We start from the raw sequence: 17,369 nt of genomic DNA on the forward strand, positions 1-17,369 counted from the left end.
TTCACCTCTCCCCTTTTATTGGAATTTACAGCCATAAGTTAAAGAAGAGGGCCTCTACTTTAGCTCTGTGGACCTTGTGAAATCCTGTAGGATTTTTCCAGATGAATCCTTCCATCTGGTAAGAGTTTCACTAAGATGGTTCTGTGATTAAAGAACAAGTTGTACTTGAAAGCCTTTCCAATTTTTCAAGAATTGTGTGCCAAATTTTCTGTATATTTCTCTCTCAAAAGATTTTTTCTCCAAAAGATTAAACTGTGTCATCCAGCCACATGTGGATTTACTCCTTGAGCCAAGTTCTTTCCTGCAACTAATTCTGTGAGTAAAAAACCCAACTGTAACCAATTTCTCTTGGGACCACTAGATGCATCTTACTAGGCAGAGTCAAAGGCTGCTGTTTCAAAGCCATCAGACCTGTCAAAGGGAACACCCTGTTTAATTAAACTTGAGAGTCCGGTGTGTGTCTTGCCTTACCAATATGTGAGTCTCTATAGCTTAGGTTCTGCTTATTCCACCATTTCTTCTCCCTGACACACATACATAAAAAACCAGTGGCTGGGAGGGTTTGCATTTTTAGCTCTTTTGTTTGTCAGCCTTGATCTCCATCTTTTTTATCAGTGAGTCCATGAATAAGCCACTGTGTTCAGGTTTCTTGTCAATGCAACCGTGTAATTTTTTGCTTTATGTTCTTTAATGGTGATTATGTGCATATTTCTTAGAAAGCATTTTAGCCTGGATTATTGTTTTGCCTTTCCCATTAACTGTTCTTTAGACAATAGCAAAAAATGTGCATAACCAGCAATTTAATAGCATTAATTAAATAGCAGACAGCTATTCTCCAGCTGACTCTAAGTCTTCAGTGCAGTTTATTGGTACTCTGGCTAATTTGAAGCGGCTTTTGCTGGCAGTGTTCAGTGTAAGAGAGATTTTGTTTATTCTGCGGTATCTTACTTGAATGGGGCCTGCCTGATAATCAGATCTTTTTCGGAAATTATGATAAGCATCAGTCTGCAAAAGAACTGCATTTAGAAGTGTAGTCCCCTCGTTCATGCATAACTCCTTTACATAGGGACCTCGTAGCAGAGAACTTGTGTTGGCGTTTCTCTTTCTCTTGCTTGCCTTTGTGTGTGAAACTGCAGAGAAGCGACACCAGGGGGCAGCGGAGGCATTTATGAATGGTAAAAAGTTTAGTTTTGTCCAAGAACGGAATTTACAAAGAAAACCTAAAAGAAAAGTGTGATTATTTGTTCATGACTCTTATTCGACCAACTCTGAACAGATCTGAGGAGGTCAGAAATAGAGTATGTTCCTTCTGTTTTTCTGATTCCAAAGTTTTTTTTTTTTAATCTGAATGAAAGAGTACCTCAAAAAGCATGTTTCCGTGCTGGGTTTTATGATGTAATTTATTAGGTAGTCTTAACATATTGCAGAATAAACAGCCCTCCTCTCTTCCTTCCCCCTAGCTCTGCAAATATGAATTTCAGAGGTGTCTGCTTGCCAAGCTATGCTGAGTGGTAGATTTGTCTGGTAAAAATACTACCTTGTCCCCATAATTTATTACTTTAGAATGACAAATGTTGCTGTCTCTTCCTTATGGATACAGGGTGAGGATATGAAAGGGTAAATTCAATGGGGGGTGAGGAGCATATGCCAGTAACTGCTGAAGTGACCACTCTTTACTACTTGTCTTTTCTGGCCTTCCAACTCAAGCAGCTTTACAGGCCATCAGCAACATAAATTTATTTCTAAACCACACTTTAAGGATGTTTCAATCCTTTTTAATCCAGTCTTCAGAAAGACTGATTACTATGTACCATATATATAGTATATGTATATATAGCTACATAAGGATTATGTATTCTAATCACATCCGGTTGGTGACTTATTGCTTAAAATTATATGTTCTGCCCAGCAACAGAAATTCAAAACAGTACCTAATCACAAAAATAGTATGCTTACATGGTTTGTGATTAAGAGGGTTAATGAGCTGGAAATAAAACCACTGAAGTTTTCTATAAGGAAAAATCTGGAGTTTCAAAATACCCTCTCTTCCTTCTCTGTGCAGGGTTTTTAGCAAGTGCATATTTTAAAAAAAAGGGGAACAAAAGTCTTTTTTCTCTCCCTTCTATCCCTAAACTCAATGAGCAGATAGTAAATGGGTTTACTAATAACAGTAGACTTGGATTTATTTTGCCTGAATCTAATTTGTACTTAATGTTAAGTACAAATTAACTGGAACTGTTGCCCATAATGGACCATATTTGGGGTATGGTAGTGATTTGCTAAAAACCTACACTCGCTGGTGCAAAGTTGCAGCACAGATATATCATGAAATACCTTTGTTTTTAAATGTGGTCTTGAGACTGAGATTTGAATGACAAGATTTCTTCTTAGCATCACCTGTCTTGGCAGTGATCATAGGTAGTTTGTTTTAGGGGATACATAGGACTCATCAAAATAGATTGGATTAGCTTGAGATCCATCCAGTCCACCATCTGTCTCTGGAAATAGAAGGTAACAGACACTTTAGAAGGTGCAAGAATTCTCTAACCAAGTATTCAGAAACAGGACGCTGGATTTTACCTCCTATAGTAATGACTAGTCTGAATTGTGAAGAACTTGCTATCTCAGTGTACAGTATGATATAAATTTGGAGGTCCAAAAGGATCCAAAACTATTTTTGAATCTTGATTGATAGTTTTGCTCATTTATATTTACGGGTAATGTGAAAAGCATTTTCTTTCACTGTCGTTTTGAATTTCCTACCATTTTAAAATTAAAATTCATTTGGTCTAGTATTATGAGAAAGGAAGTACAGTATCTCCTGAATATTCAGTATGTTCTGTCTTTGTATCGCATCTCCTCTTACTCATCTTTTTTATGGTAGTAATTCACTGTCTTTACAGATCCTTAATTATGCTTGCTGCCCTCCAAATCTCCTCTAACTTTGAATTATACTTTTCAGTCTTCTTCAGTTTCCTGGTTCCCATTTTCCTGTACTGTATATTTAGCTATTATAAGGTACTGTTACAATGGAAGCCTCTAAAATGGTGATTAAAATAGTACCTGGTAAAATATGCCCAGGGTTCTTCCAAGGAGGTACTGTAGAAATGCTTAGTATTTTTAATCTCTCTGTAGTCTGGACAGCATGAAAATAGCATTAGAGTATGAGGAGAAAATGTAGGAAAGCTCTGTAACAGGAACATGTAGCTGAGTTCAGCACAATAGCTGTTCTTACGAGGAAGACAATGTGTGGGGTTTGTTACCCAGAACCAGAATGCCTATTTTTATGCCTTAACCACATCTGCATGTTGGATGCATGCAATCTATTTAGTGTAGTGGGTGGAGTCAAAGCTGAAATATCGGCTGCTAAAAGGTAGGCTCAGAAAATGTCATTCCTTCTGCATACCTGGGTTTGGGATGAACAAGTTACTTTCCACACACACCTCAATGATCTAAGTAACAATATGGAAGTGAAGAAAACCAGACAGATCCTTTTTTCAAGTTCTGATCAGTAGAAGAAGAAATTTTTTTTTCTTCAGAGTAAGGGAAGGAAATGGTGAGCTGTAGTCCCAGCTGCAGTACCACCTGACTTCTGGAGAAGCATGACTTGACCATGAGCTTCACTTTTTTTCTAGTCTACCTTGAATAAGCATTAAATTCACTGGCTTACAAATAAAGGACTAAAATACTCTTTACTTTCTTTCATTTGGATACTAAATGACTTGCACTGCTATAAGCTTTAATCAAGTGTGACACCTTAAAATTGTTGATTGGATTTCTCAAGAGACAGTTCACCCATACCTAGATAACTAGTTTTATCTAGAGAAATTACCTTAAAAAGTCAGGTTTTGCCAACATTTTCTTTAGTTTTGAGGCTCAGAAAAGAGAAAATACCTGTGAATGCTTCTGCAGAGGATACTGTTTTGAGGCCTGGGTTAGGCTTTATTACTGCAAAAGCTTATCTGCTCTGGTACAGATTCAAAGCTGTTTCCAATCTTGTCAGTCTTCAAAGGGCACCCTCACATGACTGTTGCTGAAGAGTTGCTGAAGTCTGCTGGGGTGTGTAGTTATACGCCTGTTTGTCACACAACATGCCGAATTAAACCTGCTGCATGTAGGGCTGGCTACAGCCATTGTCTGCTGAACCCACAAGGGTCTTACAGCACTGTACTGGGAGAAAGGTTACAGTTTGGTTTGCAGGCAGGAATGCTCTTTTCTCCTATTGCTTTCCAAGTGAGACTATAATGGCTGATGCTACTCTGTCCTAGAGATGGGTTTCAAATTATCTCATCCTAGTGATTTTTCTAAGCCCAGCTTTTAGTAAAATGTATTATTTCAGGTACTTTGGAAAAACATTTGTTAAGATGTCTCCAAATCACCTTCTTGGAGGTCCGGAAATCTGGTGCTTTTCTGATAAAAGCTGATTCTTTCATCAGACTTTGAACAGTGCATTCTGATGGGTCACTGCTTGCAAGTCACTAAAAATTATCAAGTCACAAAGATAAATTATCTGAGAAAGAAAAATTGTTTATTTTGCAGTGACTACAGCTCTTTAGATATGTTGCATGTACGTATTTGATGAGTAGCTTCTCTTCTAGACATACTTCCTTCTCAACTCAGAAAGTGTCAGTGCTTCAACACTGTTTGGTGCTTGTTCAGTGTTACAACATTTTTTGGGTGCTTGCCTTGCAATTTTCATGCATCATCTAATTTCTTCTTCCACTTAGTTCTAACCTGTTGCCATTTACTCCAGCAGAGTACTTTTACAGTTTTCAGACAGTGAGCATCTTTGTCATCGTGTGTCTGAACATTGCTGGTAGTAACATGGATGATCTGGGCTGCAAAGAAAGGGAATGGTAGTTGCTCCTTCCTGTTCTCAAGAGAATCAGGAAAACCACTAAACTTTCTGTATTAATAATACACACTCAGCAAATAATTTTTTTTCTCCTAAAATTGGCAAGACAGATGCAGTTAGTTTTCTTGATGTTCCAAGGGAGAGAATGGCAAAAAGTGCTCACATCTGTAGAGCACCTGTCCTGTACAGCAGACTTTGAAACAATGCTGTGTGAAGCACATTGATAACAGGTTATAAGGAATTCCAGATATTAGGGCTAAGCTGTTTTCTTTCCTTTTCCTTTCAGAACCTGAAATTACCTTTGTATGAATGAAAAGCATTCAGGAAGGACATAAACTTTATTTGTATTTCCATAAACTTTATTTGTATTTCCTTTCATTTTTCTACTTGAATTCATATCAGTTCCTTTCACCTTCCCTAATACTCCTCTTTTTCTTTACCTACCAGAATCTGTTTTACTCTCAAGCAGAAAACAGCAGAGCAACAGGGCAGGAAGGAGTGAATCCTGAGCTCACCTTCAGTAAAACATAGGGTCATCAGGGAACTTTTGGAGGAATTTCCCTTTATTTTGGCCAGTAGTGTGCATACAAGAGAGTGAACAGATGGGGAACTACACAGCTCAGGATATGCAGGTTGAAGGAAGTAAAGGAATACTGAGCTGACTTGGTGAAAAACTAGCAAAGAAAAAGCCTTAGGAGCACATCCTGGCCTGTCTGCGTGCATGTCATGTTTGCATGCGAGCATAGATATGCCTGTGTCTGGATTTAAAGCTTACTAGTCATGAGGCTTAAATTATTCTTCTTCTTTTTTTTTTTTTTTTTTAGTAGTTGTTTTCCAGTCTAACAGATATGCCTCTACAATTTAAAATAATAGCCACAGATTCACATACGTGCACGAGAAATGAATAAGCATGTCAGTACTTCAGTACATGAAGCTCTTACACCTACCTCTTCTTTGCAAAGGATGTAGATTTGGGGAATTTACGGTCTCCTATCAGCCCCTCATATAAGTCTGATCCCCTGCAAGACTTTGGGGATACTTCCAGCCCTGAGTCCATAATGGCTATTCTGGTCACAGATATACAAATGATATCATATTGCATGGTTTTGTACAAAAAGCTGCAAGGAAGTGTTGCAGTTTCTTAAGGTGATAACGTAGTACTCTGCTATGGCTCATTAAATATACAGTAGCAGTAGTTTTAATTTATATTTGGAAGCATTTTTCCCAGAAAATCTAAATAACTTTGGAGACCCAAACCACAATGGAATTCTAAAGTAATCCCTAAAGTATTGTGGAGTTGCTATGGAAACATCATAGAATCATAGAATTAACTGGGTTGGAAGAGACCTTCGAGATCATCAAGTCCAACCCTTGATCCAACACCACTGCGATTGCTAGATCCATGGCACTCAGTGCCACATGCAGGTGCTCAGACCAACACTGTAGACTAAAAAGATTATTTATCATTTTCTGGGAAAAAATGAATTATGCTTTTCCACGTGACTACTGTATGTATTGTCTCAACTAAAGATGAAAAAAGGGCACAGTTATACAACAGTTGTCGCTCTTTGGGGTTTCTGCCCCACACCACTTTCCAGGTCCTTGTGCTAAAAGGAGTAAAAATATTTCTAAAAAGCATAGGCTTAATAACCATATGCTAGATTTGTGCTACTTCTGGAGACAACTGGAGTCTCCTGGGCACAGAGGTACTTTTATTGTGTTTTTTGAAATAAATTCAATCAAATTGAACTTATTGTTGATGGCAAGTATTTAGAAAGGCCGTATGTGTGCAGTCACTGTCCCGATCTTGTATGCAGGGCATTGGGGCAGCCCTTTCTGCAGACCATCAGTATATTAGGTAAGTGTGATATGCACTTCTAGGCATGTATTCCCAAACTATGGTTTTTCCCTAACTCTGAGCCAGAGGTACCCAATTAGCAAAATGGAGATGTTCTGTTCCATTCCCATAATTTTTTAAAACCTTTTATCTCCTACTCAGGTTTTGAACAGCAACACTAGCTGGAAGAATTTGAGATTTCCATTTGACTAATGGCCTTTAGCTTAAATTTATTCTTTCTTCCTCATTTTTTAAATTAGCTGCAAATTTGAGGGGGGAACATTTGCAAAAGCTTAGCTTTACATTTTTTACTGAGGGCTGTGATACATGCAGGGAGCATGTGCCACAGTAAAGTTTGCTCTTCAGTGTTGAGGTTTTAGTCCTAGCTCTGCAGTCCTGCGTTCATGAGGTTATTGCTGAGACTTGAAGTCAAGAACAGCAATGTGTTAAAATACCGGACAAGCTTTCAGGGGAAACCGAGACCATGGAATAATAACTGTGAGACACAGGTAAGGGTTAGATCTGCAAAATGGTTTATTGTGGCTTCTTTCATTTCAAGCCTAATCCTTAGTTATTCTAGTGCACCTGGGAAATCTCCCCTCTGTGAGACTGTTTTTCTGTGTAATTTCTACTTCTATTCCATTCCTTTTCCTAGTCTGGAAAAGACTCAGGACTGAGTGGTGAGCTGTGCTGTTCCCAAAGTGGGATACAATCCTAACCTGAAAAATAATTTCATAATAATAATAATACCAACAAACAGAAAAAAACCCCACACCACCACCCCCCCCCCAAAAAAAAAAAAAAAAAGAGCCAAATCCATCACAACAAAATGGATTGAACTGAGAGGAAGAAGGGAAAAATGAGCCTCCCTTGAGAAATCCCTGTGGCCCCAGGGTAAGCCAGTAGTACAGCTCATGATGGAAACTGATTCTCTTTACAAACCTGTACTGCCTATTAAGAGGACAATGGTTATAATCACACATGCATGTTTCCATACCTTATCTCATATGGAGATACAATCTAAGTTTGTTAACTTCAGTCTAGATAGGACTAAATTGAAGTTATAAATACACTCTCCTCTTCCCGGGAAGACAGAGTGTACTCCCTGGGTGGTGCTTCTCCCACCTTCATTGCATAAGTGTGTTGGGTCCTACCTCTGCAATGTAATGACAGTATTTCAGCCCAGCTTCTCTGTGCTCTGAAAACCTGTTGTAACATGTAATTTTTCTGTAGGAGGTGGTTGTGCTCTGCATGAGAAGGGGTTACCTTACTCATTTTATGCCTTTAGCACTGTTCTCTACGGGTAAATATAATCTCCTGTAAATTACTGATGTGAAAAAGTGCAGACTCAGAAGATGAAAATTTCAGCTAGGTTTAGTGAATGAATTTGCATGTTAAGTCAGGAGCTTTCCTTGTTTTCTGTTTTTTCTCTCAATAAACAATATCTTCTTTCTTGTCTATGCTGCACTGACAGAAACTGTTCAGTGAGGCTGCATGTTTTCTTGTCCTTTTTCATTTATTTCCAAGTAGGATAGACACCCACTCAAAGGTGGGTCTTCACCTTTGCAATTCTGTATTTAAGAGGAAAACTCATTTTACAGTGTAATATAAGGAAACTATATGAGAACTTTTTCATTACAAAAATGAAATGAGGAAAAATCAACCAATTACAGTTCTATTTTTCTGATGTAACTACTAAAGATGTCTGTACATCATGTCCAAACACAGGAAACTCTGACGTTGCTTTTCTCCCCCCTGTAAAATTTACCTTGTTAGTATAGTTTGCCTGTTCCAGCATATCTCAGGAGATCCCCCTTTGAGAAGAAAGGACTAAAGTATCCTACTTGCATAACGGAAGTGTAAAATAGCAACAGAGAGCATGGCACCCCGGTATAGATACGGGGCAAATTTTAATACTCGAACCTTTCTCTTAACATAATTTTTTGTTGATAAATAGATACATGCGGGTGAACAACGAACACAGAACACCTCATGAAGGTGTCTATAAGCCATCTTCAGGCTTCCAGCATATGTAAATTAAAAATAAAATAATAAAAAAAAAGTTAAATGGCACTGTGTGAAGTTTAGATGTTTTCTTCTAACCTACTAAAGCGCCAGGCGTTTTATCCTGGGAGGTGACAATGGCATCGCTGCCCGTGACTGGGGGAGGCGATGGCCACAGCACAGCCCAGGACAGCCGCACACCGCTCGCCTCGCTGCTGGGTGTCGCCTCCCGCTCCCCGGTCAGTCACCGCCCCCGCCCGCCACCCCCGGCTCCCGCAGGATCCAGGAGCGTGTTCCCGGTGGGAGGTGCCGGAGCAGGGGCGGGGGATGCAGCCCCGCTGTCCCCATCCCGGCCGGGGGAAAGGTTCCAGCGGGAGGCGGTCGGGTGCCGGTGCAGCCGGGTCCCGGTGCGTGTCAGCCGCCTCGCCTGCCCGTGCTGCTCCGGGCCATGGCGGCGGGGGCGGGCCGGGGCGGGGCGGAGCTCTGACGGGCAGCCCGGCCCGGGGAGCCGCGGTAAACAGGAGCCGGGTGAGAGCCGGGAGTGACCGGCCTCGCAGGAGCCTCCCAGTGCCACGGCCCGCCGCCTCCCGGCCCCGGGCATGGGCAGCAGCAGCCGCCGCAGCCGGAGGAGGAGCCGCCGGCTCGGGCCCTGTGCGGGGCACCAAGGTAGGCTTGGCCGCCGCCCTGGCCGTGGGCAGCTGCCGCTTCCTCCGCGGCGGCCGAGCCGGGTCCGCCTCCCTCCGGCGCGGGCAGGCCGGGTCCGGAGGGGCGCAGGGCGGGCGGGTGCGGGGCCCCTACCCCGGGGGCTCCGCCCGCCCCGGCCCCGCCGAGCCCGGCAGGTGAGGCGGCTCCTGCAGGCGGTGAGTGCCCGCGGCGAGCAACAGGCGGCCCGGCCCGGCCCGGCCTGGCTCGGCTGCCCCCGGACCCGCCGCCGTGTCGCGGGGTGTCGGCCGGGGCAGCGGGACCCCCGCGGGGTCACCGCCAGCCCGGGGAGGGGGGCGGCGGAGCCTCCCGGTATTGGCCGGGGCGGAGGCTCCGCTCGGAGAGTTCAGGGGCTGTTCCCCTGTCGGAGCCGAGGAAGCGGCACCTAATTCCCTGGTAAGAGGCTTTCCCACCTCCGCCGTCTTTGTCTGCTCAGGCTCAGCCCGTCTGCTGCTGCTGGCGCTGGGAGCATTAGTGTTGCTGGGGGGAAACCGGGAGCGGATCAGCTGTGGGAAAGGGACCGTGCTTGCACCAGGTGTCAGGTTTGGAGGAGGACGTGGGTTCGCATTCGGTTTGCAACGTGTAACAGAGATACACCTGTGAGAAAACAGTACCCAAGATGTGCTGGTCACAACGTGTTCCTAAGGAATCGTGAAGTTTCACAGCAGACCGAAAAATAGTCAGAATTCCTTCATGCTTCCTGGAACTAATTGGCAAGCAGAGTAGTGCTCTGGTTGTTCCAAAATGTAACACTTTAACTTTTCCTCATTTTAGTATGCTAAAAGTGCAAGCAAGGCGAGAATTACAGTGTGCCAGTGTGAGATCAGTTAGTTTCAAACTGCAGTGCGAGAGGGCACGCAGCTCGGACTCTGCTGTTGGAAGATGATTGGTATACTTCTGAACATAGCAAATTTGTGAAATAACCCAACACCACAAATACGGAAGGGATAATTTAGGTAGAACTTGAGTGGAGATGGAAAGAGATCTTGGAAGGAAGATGGGGGTGGAAGAGGAGAGAGCTGGTCTGATAGTAACTCTTCAGCTGGAGCAGCAGCAGTCTTTATGAATTTGTGCTTCTGAAATTAGTTTGGAGTAGTGTCAGATGAGGCTGAGATTGATCCAGATTGAGCTCTAGTCAAAAATCTTCAGAGAAAAATTTTCTTTGAAAAACACTTATTAGAACTAAGATGTTTTGTTTGAAACCTATCAACGCTGGTGAATTTCCAGTGATGCAGAGTCTCTGGACCAGGGTTGCTGGAAACATCAATGTTCCTGTCTCAAGGGTGTGACCCAACACTCAGAATAATACCTGCTAGGGGTGTTGTCAGCTTCTCAGCTGTAGCCCAAACCATTTGGTGCCAGGCTCCTCTGAGTGACCCTGTAGCTGCTTAGAGAAAGCAAGACATTCGCCAGGATTTGATTCTGCTGTGGTTGCTGAAAATGGTAGGACAGCTGAAGTCTAAACAAGTGCCCTTTTGCTAGGAGCTTTGTGTGACTTAGGTTACAGTCTAATATGAACTTAAAAAATTAACGATTCACTGAATATTTGTTGCTATAGTGTTGAGTTGTTTTTGTTGTTTTTTTTTTTTAACCTGGCTTTCAGCTAGCCCTAGCCAGCAGTTTTGCTTACAGAGGTAAACTAGTTGAAAAGCTGTTTTCTGTTTTGGGGTGTCACACTGCATGAAAGGCTGCAGCCCTTTTTATGCCTGAGTGTGGGGAATGTGGGGGCAGAATTGGTAGAGGTGTCCAGATGAGGCAATTATGATTCCAGTGCCGGAAAATACACCTGTTCCCTGGCTGGTTTTGTGCAGTCTGAAGTGTTGTAAGGCTAGATTATTTCAGCATATGGGATGAACTTTCTATATTCTCAGGATTAGAGTTGTGTTTTTTTAAAACTTCTGTTATTTTAGGTTTAACACTGGACAAGCGACTCTCCTGTGTTCAAGGGTGAAAGGACTCAATCTTCCCAGCTGCTGAGGCTGTCGCAGGTACTTTGGGCAACATCCCAAAGTGTCTTCTCTGCCAGCCTGATTTCCTTGCTGCTCTTCCAAATACTGACATTAGTGGGGAAGGCAGGCCACTGCAGGAGTGTGACAGCTTACAGTTGCAAGGCTGCTCAAGGAAGGAGTTGTAGATGGTTCTTACAAGCCCTAATTTGATCCTGCTGCCTAAGAAAAAGCAGTCTGCTGCTGTGGGTCTTTTCTGCCTTATACTTCTGCCAGTCCTGGTGTGACTGACCAGTAGCTAGCCTCAGAAGTAGTGAATAACAGTGTGCATGGCTGTCTGCTAGGAAAAAGGAAAACAGGAATGAAGTGTCTTTTTTCTTTTTTTTTCGATTTTTTTTTTATTCTACCCTTCCTCCTTCCTCCAAAAATAGAAGGAACTCTTGATCCTGTAAAAGTGGTTAGCATTCTGTAAGACCCTGTAGCTGGACTACAAAAAATGGACAGGCTTTGAAGGAAGGAGCTTGCAGGAACCCTGAACAAGCCTGTGCTTGGATTGTGTCTGCATGTGGCAGACAAATAGTGAATAGCAAAGCAGTAGAGGACCATAAGGAATATAAAACTTCAAGTCTGGAGAAAAACTTCACTTCTAGGCCATAAGGTATTAGAGGGGAAGTCTTCTTGGGGAACAAGTTATCCAGTTACTGACTGTTCCAGTTCTTTCTTTGGAGCATCTAGTGTTAGCTGCTGCAGGAACAGAGTGAACTGTGTAAACCACATATCTCATTCACTGTATTAATTTCCACAGTGAGACAGAACTCGTGCAGGGTTTACTGGAACTTCTGTTTTGCTGACTTGTGGATTGACTGCAAAGATCTGGCAGCAGCTCTGCAGCATAGCAGAGCTGGCATTAAACTTGCTGGATGGGCTTTGTTCATTGTGAATTTTCACAGCTCCAGGTTGTTGAAATGCTCTTCACTGAGTTAGGGTCAGTTTTACTAGTTCTGTTGTCTGTCTTTTACTGAAAACACCACTTGCCAAAAGAAGTCCTAATTTCTGAAATTATTTTTCACTGTTTCCCACAATATTTGTGTGGATCTTTTATCAAGATATCCACAGTTGTGTGAAGCATTAAAAAAACAAATAACTGATTACATTGTGTTTATTGATTCTGGGGTAGGTAAATGTACAAGAGCCCTTGGAAGCCTGGCCTTTTTGCAATTAAAGGTATAGGTGTGTTATTCGTAAATTTAACTCCTCACTGGACAGCCAGACAATTGACAAACAGCAAGAGATCTCTCAACCATCAGCAGTTTCTAGTGCTTGCAGTTTCTTTTCCCCAGGGACCCTGGAGAAAGGCTGGCCTTTATTATGTGCCCAGCTGGTTATCAGGTTTGGGCTGGTCTAGATCAAAGGTGTATGTAAATAAATGTTAAACTTCTCTGTCTTTAAAGTGAGTGCCTCTCTGGAGCTCAGATTGGGTACCCGCAGGCAAGTAGGGGAGCTTGGTAGCAAATCTTGACTTTAATCAGAGACCTGGCAGAATGTCATGGTGGATTGAAGTCGACTGAAAACAGTGTTGGAAATATTTGAGGAAATACACATATATTACCTGTATGTGTAATAGGTGAAAAATACTAAAAGGTTCTAGAAATTGGGTCTGAGATTTTCCATAGTTAGATGAAATAAAGACAAGTAGATGAATACTTTATCCCTGGAGACTCAGTTAAAGATCCCAGTTGTAAACCTTGCAAAATATGTAGCCAAAGGTAACATAGAATATAAATATTGTATATTTTGGGGGTAGGTAAATCCTATGTATCAGTTAGGTGTGCTTTGATATTTGCCCCTTAAAGTTTCTGTCTGTCTTCTGGGAGGCATCAGGACAGAATACATGTCACCAGTCCAATCTGCAGATGAGGCTGGTCATTAACAACTGCACCAGAGTTTCTCCTTGGGAAAACAGGCATTGGATTTAAGAATGTAACTCAGCAGGTGACTGAAAACATTAAGTCTGAGATTGTCTACCAGTTTGGTCGTGGCTTCAGTAAGATCATGTATTTACATACCATCCAGTATAAGAGTCTCATTACAAGGAGTAAAAATGTTCTCAGCTTTTCTTCCCTGAGCAGGTACCTTGACTTCTGTCATGTCCTAGACAGAGGATGAGAAATATTTCTCTTTGAATCAAAGGGTCAGCTGGATGATACAGAGGGGAAGGAAACAAAGATAGAAGGATCTAGGGTGGCAAACAAAAAAGAAGAAAGAAAAGAATAGAATTTAAGGTTACACTCTAAGCTGCTAATGTTTAAAAACGTATACAAATCCTTTGTGCCTCCCTTCCTCTCAAATGTACTTTATTTTTAAAAAGCCTCTTGGTTCCTGTTTAGTGTGTGTACTCAGCCTGCAAGGAAGAGTATCTGTAGGAAAAAAACCCCAATGTTTCTCAATAAACAGCTAGGCCTCCCCTGGGTCTGATCTGCTGATTCCAATGACCAGAATAATTTGTCACTCAGACTTACTTACTGTTAATAACACTGTGCCACTGTGCAGCTTGAGGAGGGGAGATGTGCCTCCAGTCTTGTTGCCAGAGCTGGGGTTTGAGTTCTGCTTTCTTGTTACACAAGACTTTGCATGGGGACAGCAGTGAGGGTCCACTCGTTCCCATGACTCCTAGCACCAAAGGTCACTGCCTTCTATACATGGTATTTGGGTGATTTTCCCTGTAGAGGATCATTTGAGTAGAATTAACTGAAAAGGAAGCAACAGAGTGGCTGTGTACAACCTGCCCTACAGCACCAGTTAAATACTGAGGAAGTGTTCTGTCCAACCTTGCTACCGTAAGTGCTGCTCTTGGCAATGGGGCTGAACCTGGTCTTTACTTTCCTGGGAGAGGGAAGGTGGTGTCATGGGGATTATTAGTGGGAGCCCCTCCTCTCCCAATTACTGCAGTCCTTACAAAAAGGGTGCCTTTGTGTAATGTAATTTGTAATGGTCTCTAAAAGCATTTCTTTATGGAAGATCCTCCTTCAAAACCAACGGGGGCTGTAGCAAGAAAAAGTCTTCTCTGCCTATTTATATTTGCTTTCACTGCCATTGGCTCCTCGTGTCATCCAGGACAGAGGATTAATCTCTCTGATCCCTCTATTTCTAGTTGTAAAAGCACAGTGTACTATTAAGGGTGATTCACTACTAGGCCAATCCTTGTTATAATCTCTTGTAACTACGAAGGCATCAGTCAGAAAAGGAAGGCTCATGGGAAGATGTGGCATATATCTGTGTATGTTTGGTTTTCTTCTGTGTATATATATTTTTTTATGGGAAGATGAGATTGGAGTACAAGAAGTGGTGCAATACAGGGCTCTGCCGTTGTTTCATAACACGGACCATATTATAGCAAGCAATTCTTGCAAATGCCTCTGCTTGCCTTATCTGAGTGTAGTTTTTTCTCCTTCTTGCATGTTTCCCATGGCCTCCTTCAGCAAACACTCTTAAGGGACTTGCACTTACTAGTATGATGAATTCTGCTACAATAGAAAGTGAAAGCTGGCAGTGGCTCTTCAGTTCATCATAAGCCTGGTGAAGTCTGACATAGCAGAGAAATGTGAAGAGCATTAGGTAATAGTTTACCATAGGTGATGACAGAGAGGAAAACACATGGGAGCAGTCTGGCTCTTTCCTAAGTTACCAGTAGGCTTTGGTTTTTCCTTTCCTTTCTGGTAAATGAAGTGAGTTCTCCTTGTAGTTCTGCATCCAAAATCTTGTCCTTTTAAATGTGATTGTTGTTATGACTTTTGAGCTTGCCTGCCAAATCTGAACCAGGACTAGGAAGGAGAGTTGTTGTCAGTGTTTTTTCTCTAGCACAATCTGTGACCATTCATTTACATTGAAGCTGCTTCTATAAAACGTGTGTGTATGTGCATGAATATAATACATAAAAAACAGGTAGACTGAAGATTTGCAGAGGAGCTGCTACTCTTTGACATTGCAAGTGATTTCGAGATGAAAGGGTTTTTTTGTACCAAACAGTATAAATGCATACTGAACTAAATGCTGTCTTGTGTCAAAGAGAAGAAAAAAAGTCTGCTTAGCTTTAAAAAGAAGAGGAAGTTCACTTGCAGCTAAAGGCTTTTTTGTGGGAGACAGGAAATCTGAGTCTTCTTCCTGCTTCTGGCCTCAATTTTCTGATTTAAGCTACTTCACCTATACATACCTTAGTTTCCTGCAACCTAGTTGTCATCTGTATCAAGGTTTTCGTAAGGTTCTTGGATTTTTTTAAAAAAATTTTTAACCTTCTCTCTAAGGGGAAGTGGGCTTATGCAATCACACTGCCAGTAACTTCTGAATCTGTTGGCTAAATGTCACATATTTGCTGGAACTTTTAATGTTGCAGGAAGAAGGGAATATAAATTGCAATGTCAAAACTGAGAGCTGCAGCCTCACCCTGTGCCAAAGCCCATGGAGATAGCACTTCTTTAGACACAAGATAGGTCACGTGGGTGAGTGACCTTTATGAAACTTGCAACCACAGGATACCAAACTGTAGAATACCAGACTGTGCTAATCCTTCTGCTATGGAATAGCCTTCTTCCACTGCAAGGCCTTCTGAAAGCCTAGGAGAAAAGTTTAAGTATTGCTACTAAATTAGAGCTGGCACGATGCAGCAGACTCTTCACAAAATTAATGTTTGATAACTTAAGGGGGTGGAGGGAGGAGAGATATCATTGTAAAATTACAGGATTCTTGTCAGGCTAGCTTGATCTTGGGAATTAGTCAAAAACAGTAGCAGGTTTGATTAAAATATTGAAAGGAGTTTTACCTTTGCTCTTGGCATAATAAAGCAGAAACCAATAAAATGAGACTAGATTTTAACCTTCTAAATACATTGGTGTTCTTATGCAGTGTTTTAGTACTGTAGCCTTGAAATATATTTGTTGCTTTTGGGCATGAAAACTGTATATTGCCTTTTAGCAGTTCCTTTGTTTGAGGCATGTATGTTGTTTCTGTGATTCTTGTGACAGAGGTGTTCTGCTGTTTTGTACCCTTAATCTTAGGGTCAGACCTGACAGGGGAGGATAGGTAACTTCTGACTGAGACTACTAGAGTTAGGTCTTTCTGATATTGCAGAAATATTCACCAACTTCCTTTCATCACAAAATTCCAAGGCTTGAAAGGTCTCCCATGTTGTTCTGTACGAGCTGCTACATGCTTTGGCAGGTGTGTGAAAAAGAGTCCTGCTCTAGTACACCTGCAGAGCTCTGCAGCTCCTAAGGCCTTTTAGAGATGAGATTCTTTTTATGTGCCATCCTAGAAGTGTAAGAAAACTGCACTGTGGTGTTTTCCAGGCAAATCACTGAGAACCCACAACTCTATTGTGTTTTCCAAGCTGCATGAAGTTCAAAATTGACCCTACCTGATCCATCTGATCACTTCCTTAAATGATACGTGTGACTTTGTTTCTAGTGAGGCAACATGCAAGTGATATATTAAAAGTGCAACTTCAAAGCAGCAGGAGGTGGCCCTGCCAGAGCTCTGTGCCTCCTGCCAGTGTTGCCGAAGTGCTCCTTGTGTTTTACCCCTCCATAAGGCTTCATTTGAGATGCTTGTAGTGAAGTGTGGAAGAATCTCCTCAATACATAGACATGCCAGCTGCAGCAGGGTAGGTCTGACATATGGTTTGTAGTCTTTTGGTGGTATTTTTCTTTCCAGGATCTCCTGTGGTCAGTATTTGGTGTTTTAGGGACCCTGAGGCACTTGTATCTGCCTAGGCTTTTATTCATTAGTGGTATTGATGTCAGCTTCTCCAACCACAAGGCAAGGATCCCAGCTCAGTTGCTGTTGAACACGTGTGATTCAAGATAAGATTTCTCACTCACTTTCCTTTGTTAGTGATATCCTGGCAAGCATAGCGTCGTGTGGTCCAGCTGCCTGAGAGCAAAGAAGCTCTGACTCAGGATCAGTTCCTTATATAGAAAGGGAATTAGATACATCATGCATTTTATTCTTGGCTGTGATCTTCCATTGTGTC

General features: G+C 42.2%; 1 protein-coding gene across 4 annotated transcripts in view; it reads left to right on the plus strand.

Moving 5' to 3' along the window:
* The first annotated feature begins 9,214 nt into the window (after positions 1–9,214).
* The window catches only part of MARCHF8 (membrane associated ring-CH-type finger 8), a 95,762-nt gene continuing 87,607 nt past the window's right edge, over positions 9,215–17,369 (plus strand). The window contains exon 1 of one of the 4 annotated variants that reach the window (XM_050305718.1): positions 9,215–9,362. The gene's annotated coding sequence lies outside the window, so the exon portion shown is untranslated. Of the gene's footprint in view, positions 9,363–9,647; positions 9,795–17,369 lie in introns of those variants that run through there. The other 3 variants (XM_050305717.1, XM_050305721.1, XM_050305722.1) reach the window with 3 other exon arrangements.

The sequence above is a fragment of the Myiozetetes cayanensis genome, unplaced genomic scaffold (genome assembly GCF_022539395.1).
Source record: "Myiozetetes cayanensis isolate MyiCay16 unplaced genomic scaffold, myiCay2020 scf10, whole genome shotgun sequence".
Classification (NCBI taxonomy): Eukaryota; Metazoa; Chordata; class Aves; order Passeriformes; family Tyrannidae; genus Myiozetetes; species Myiozetetes cayanensis.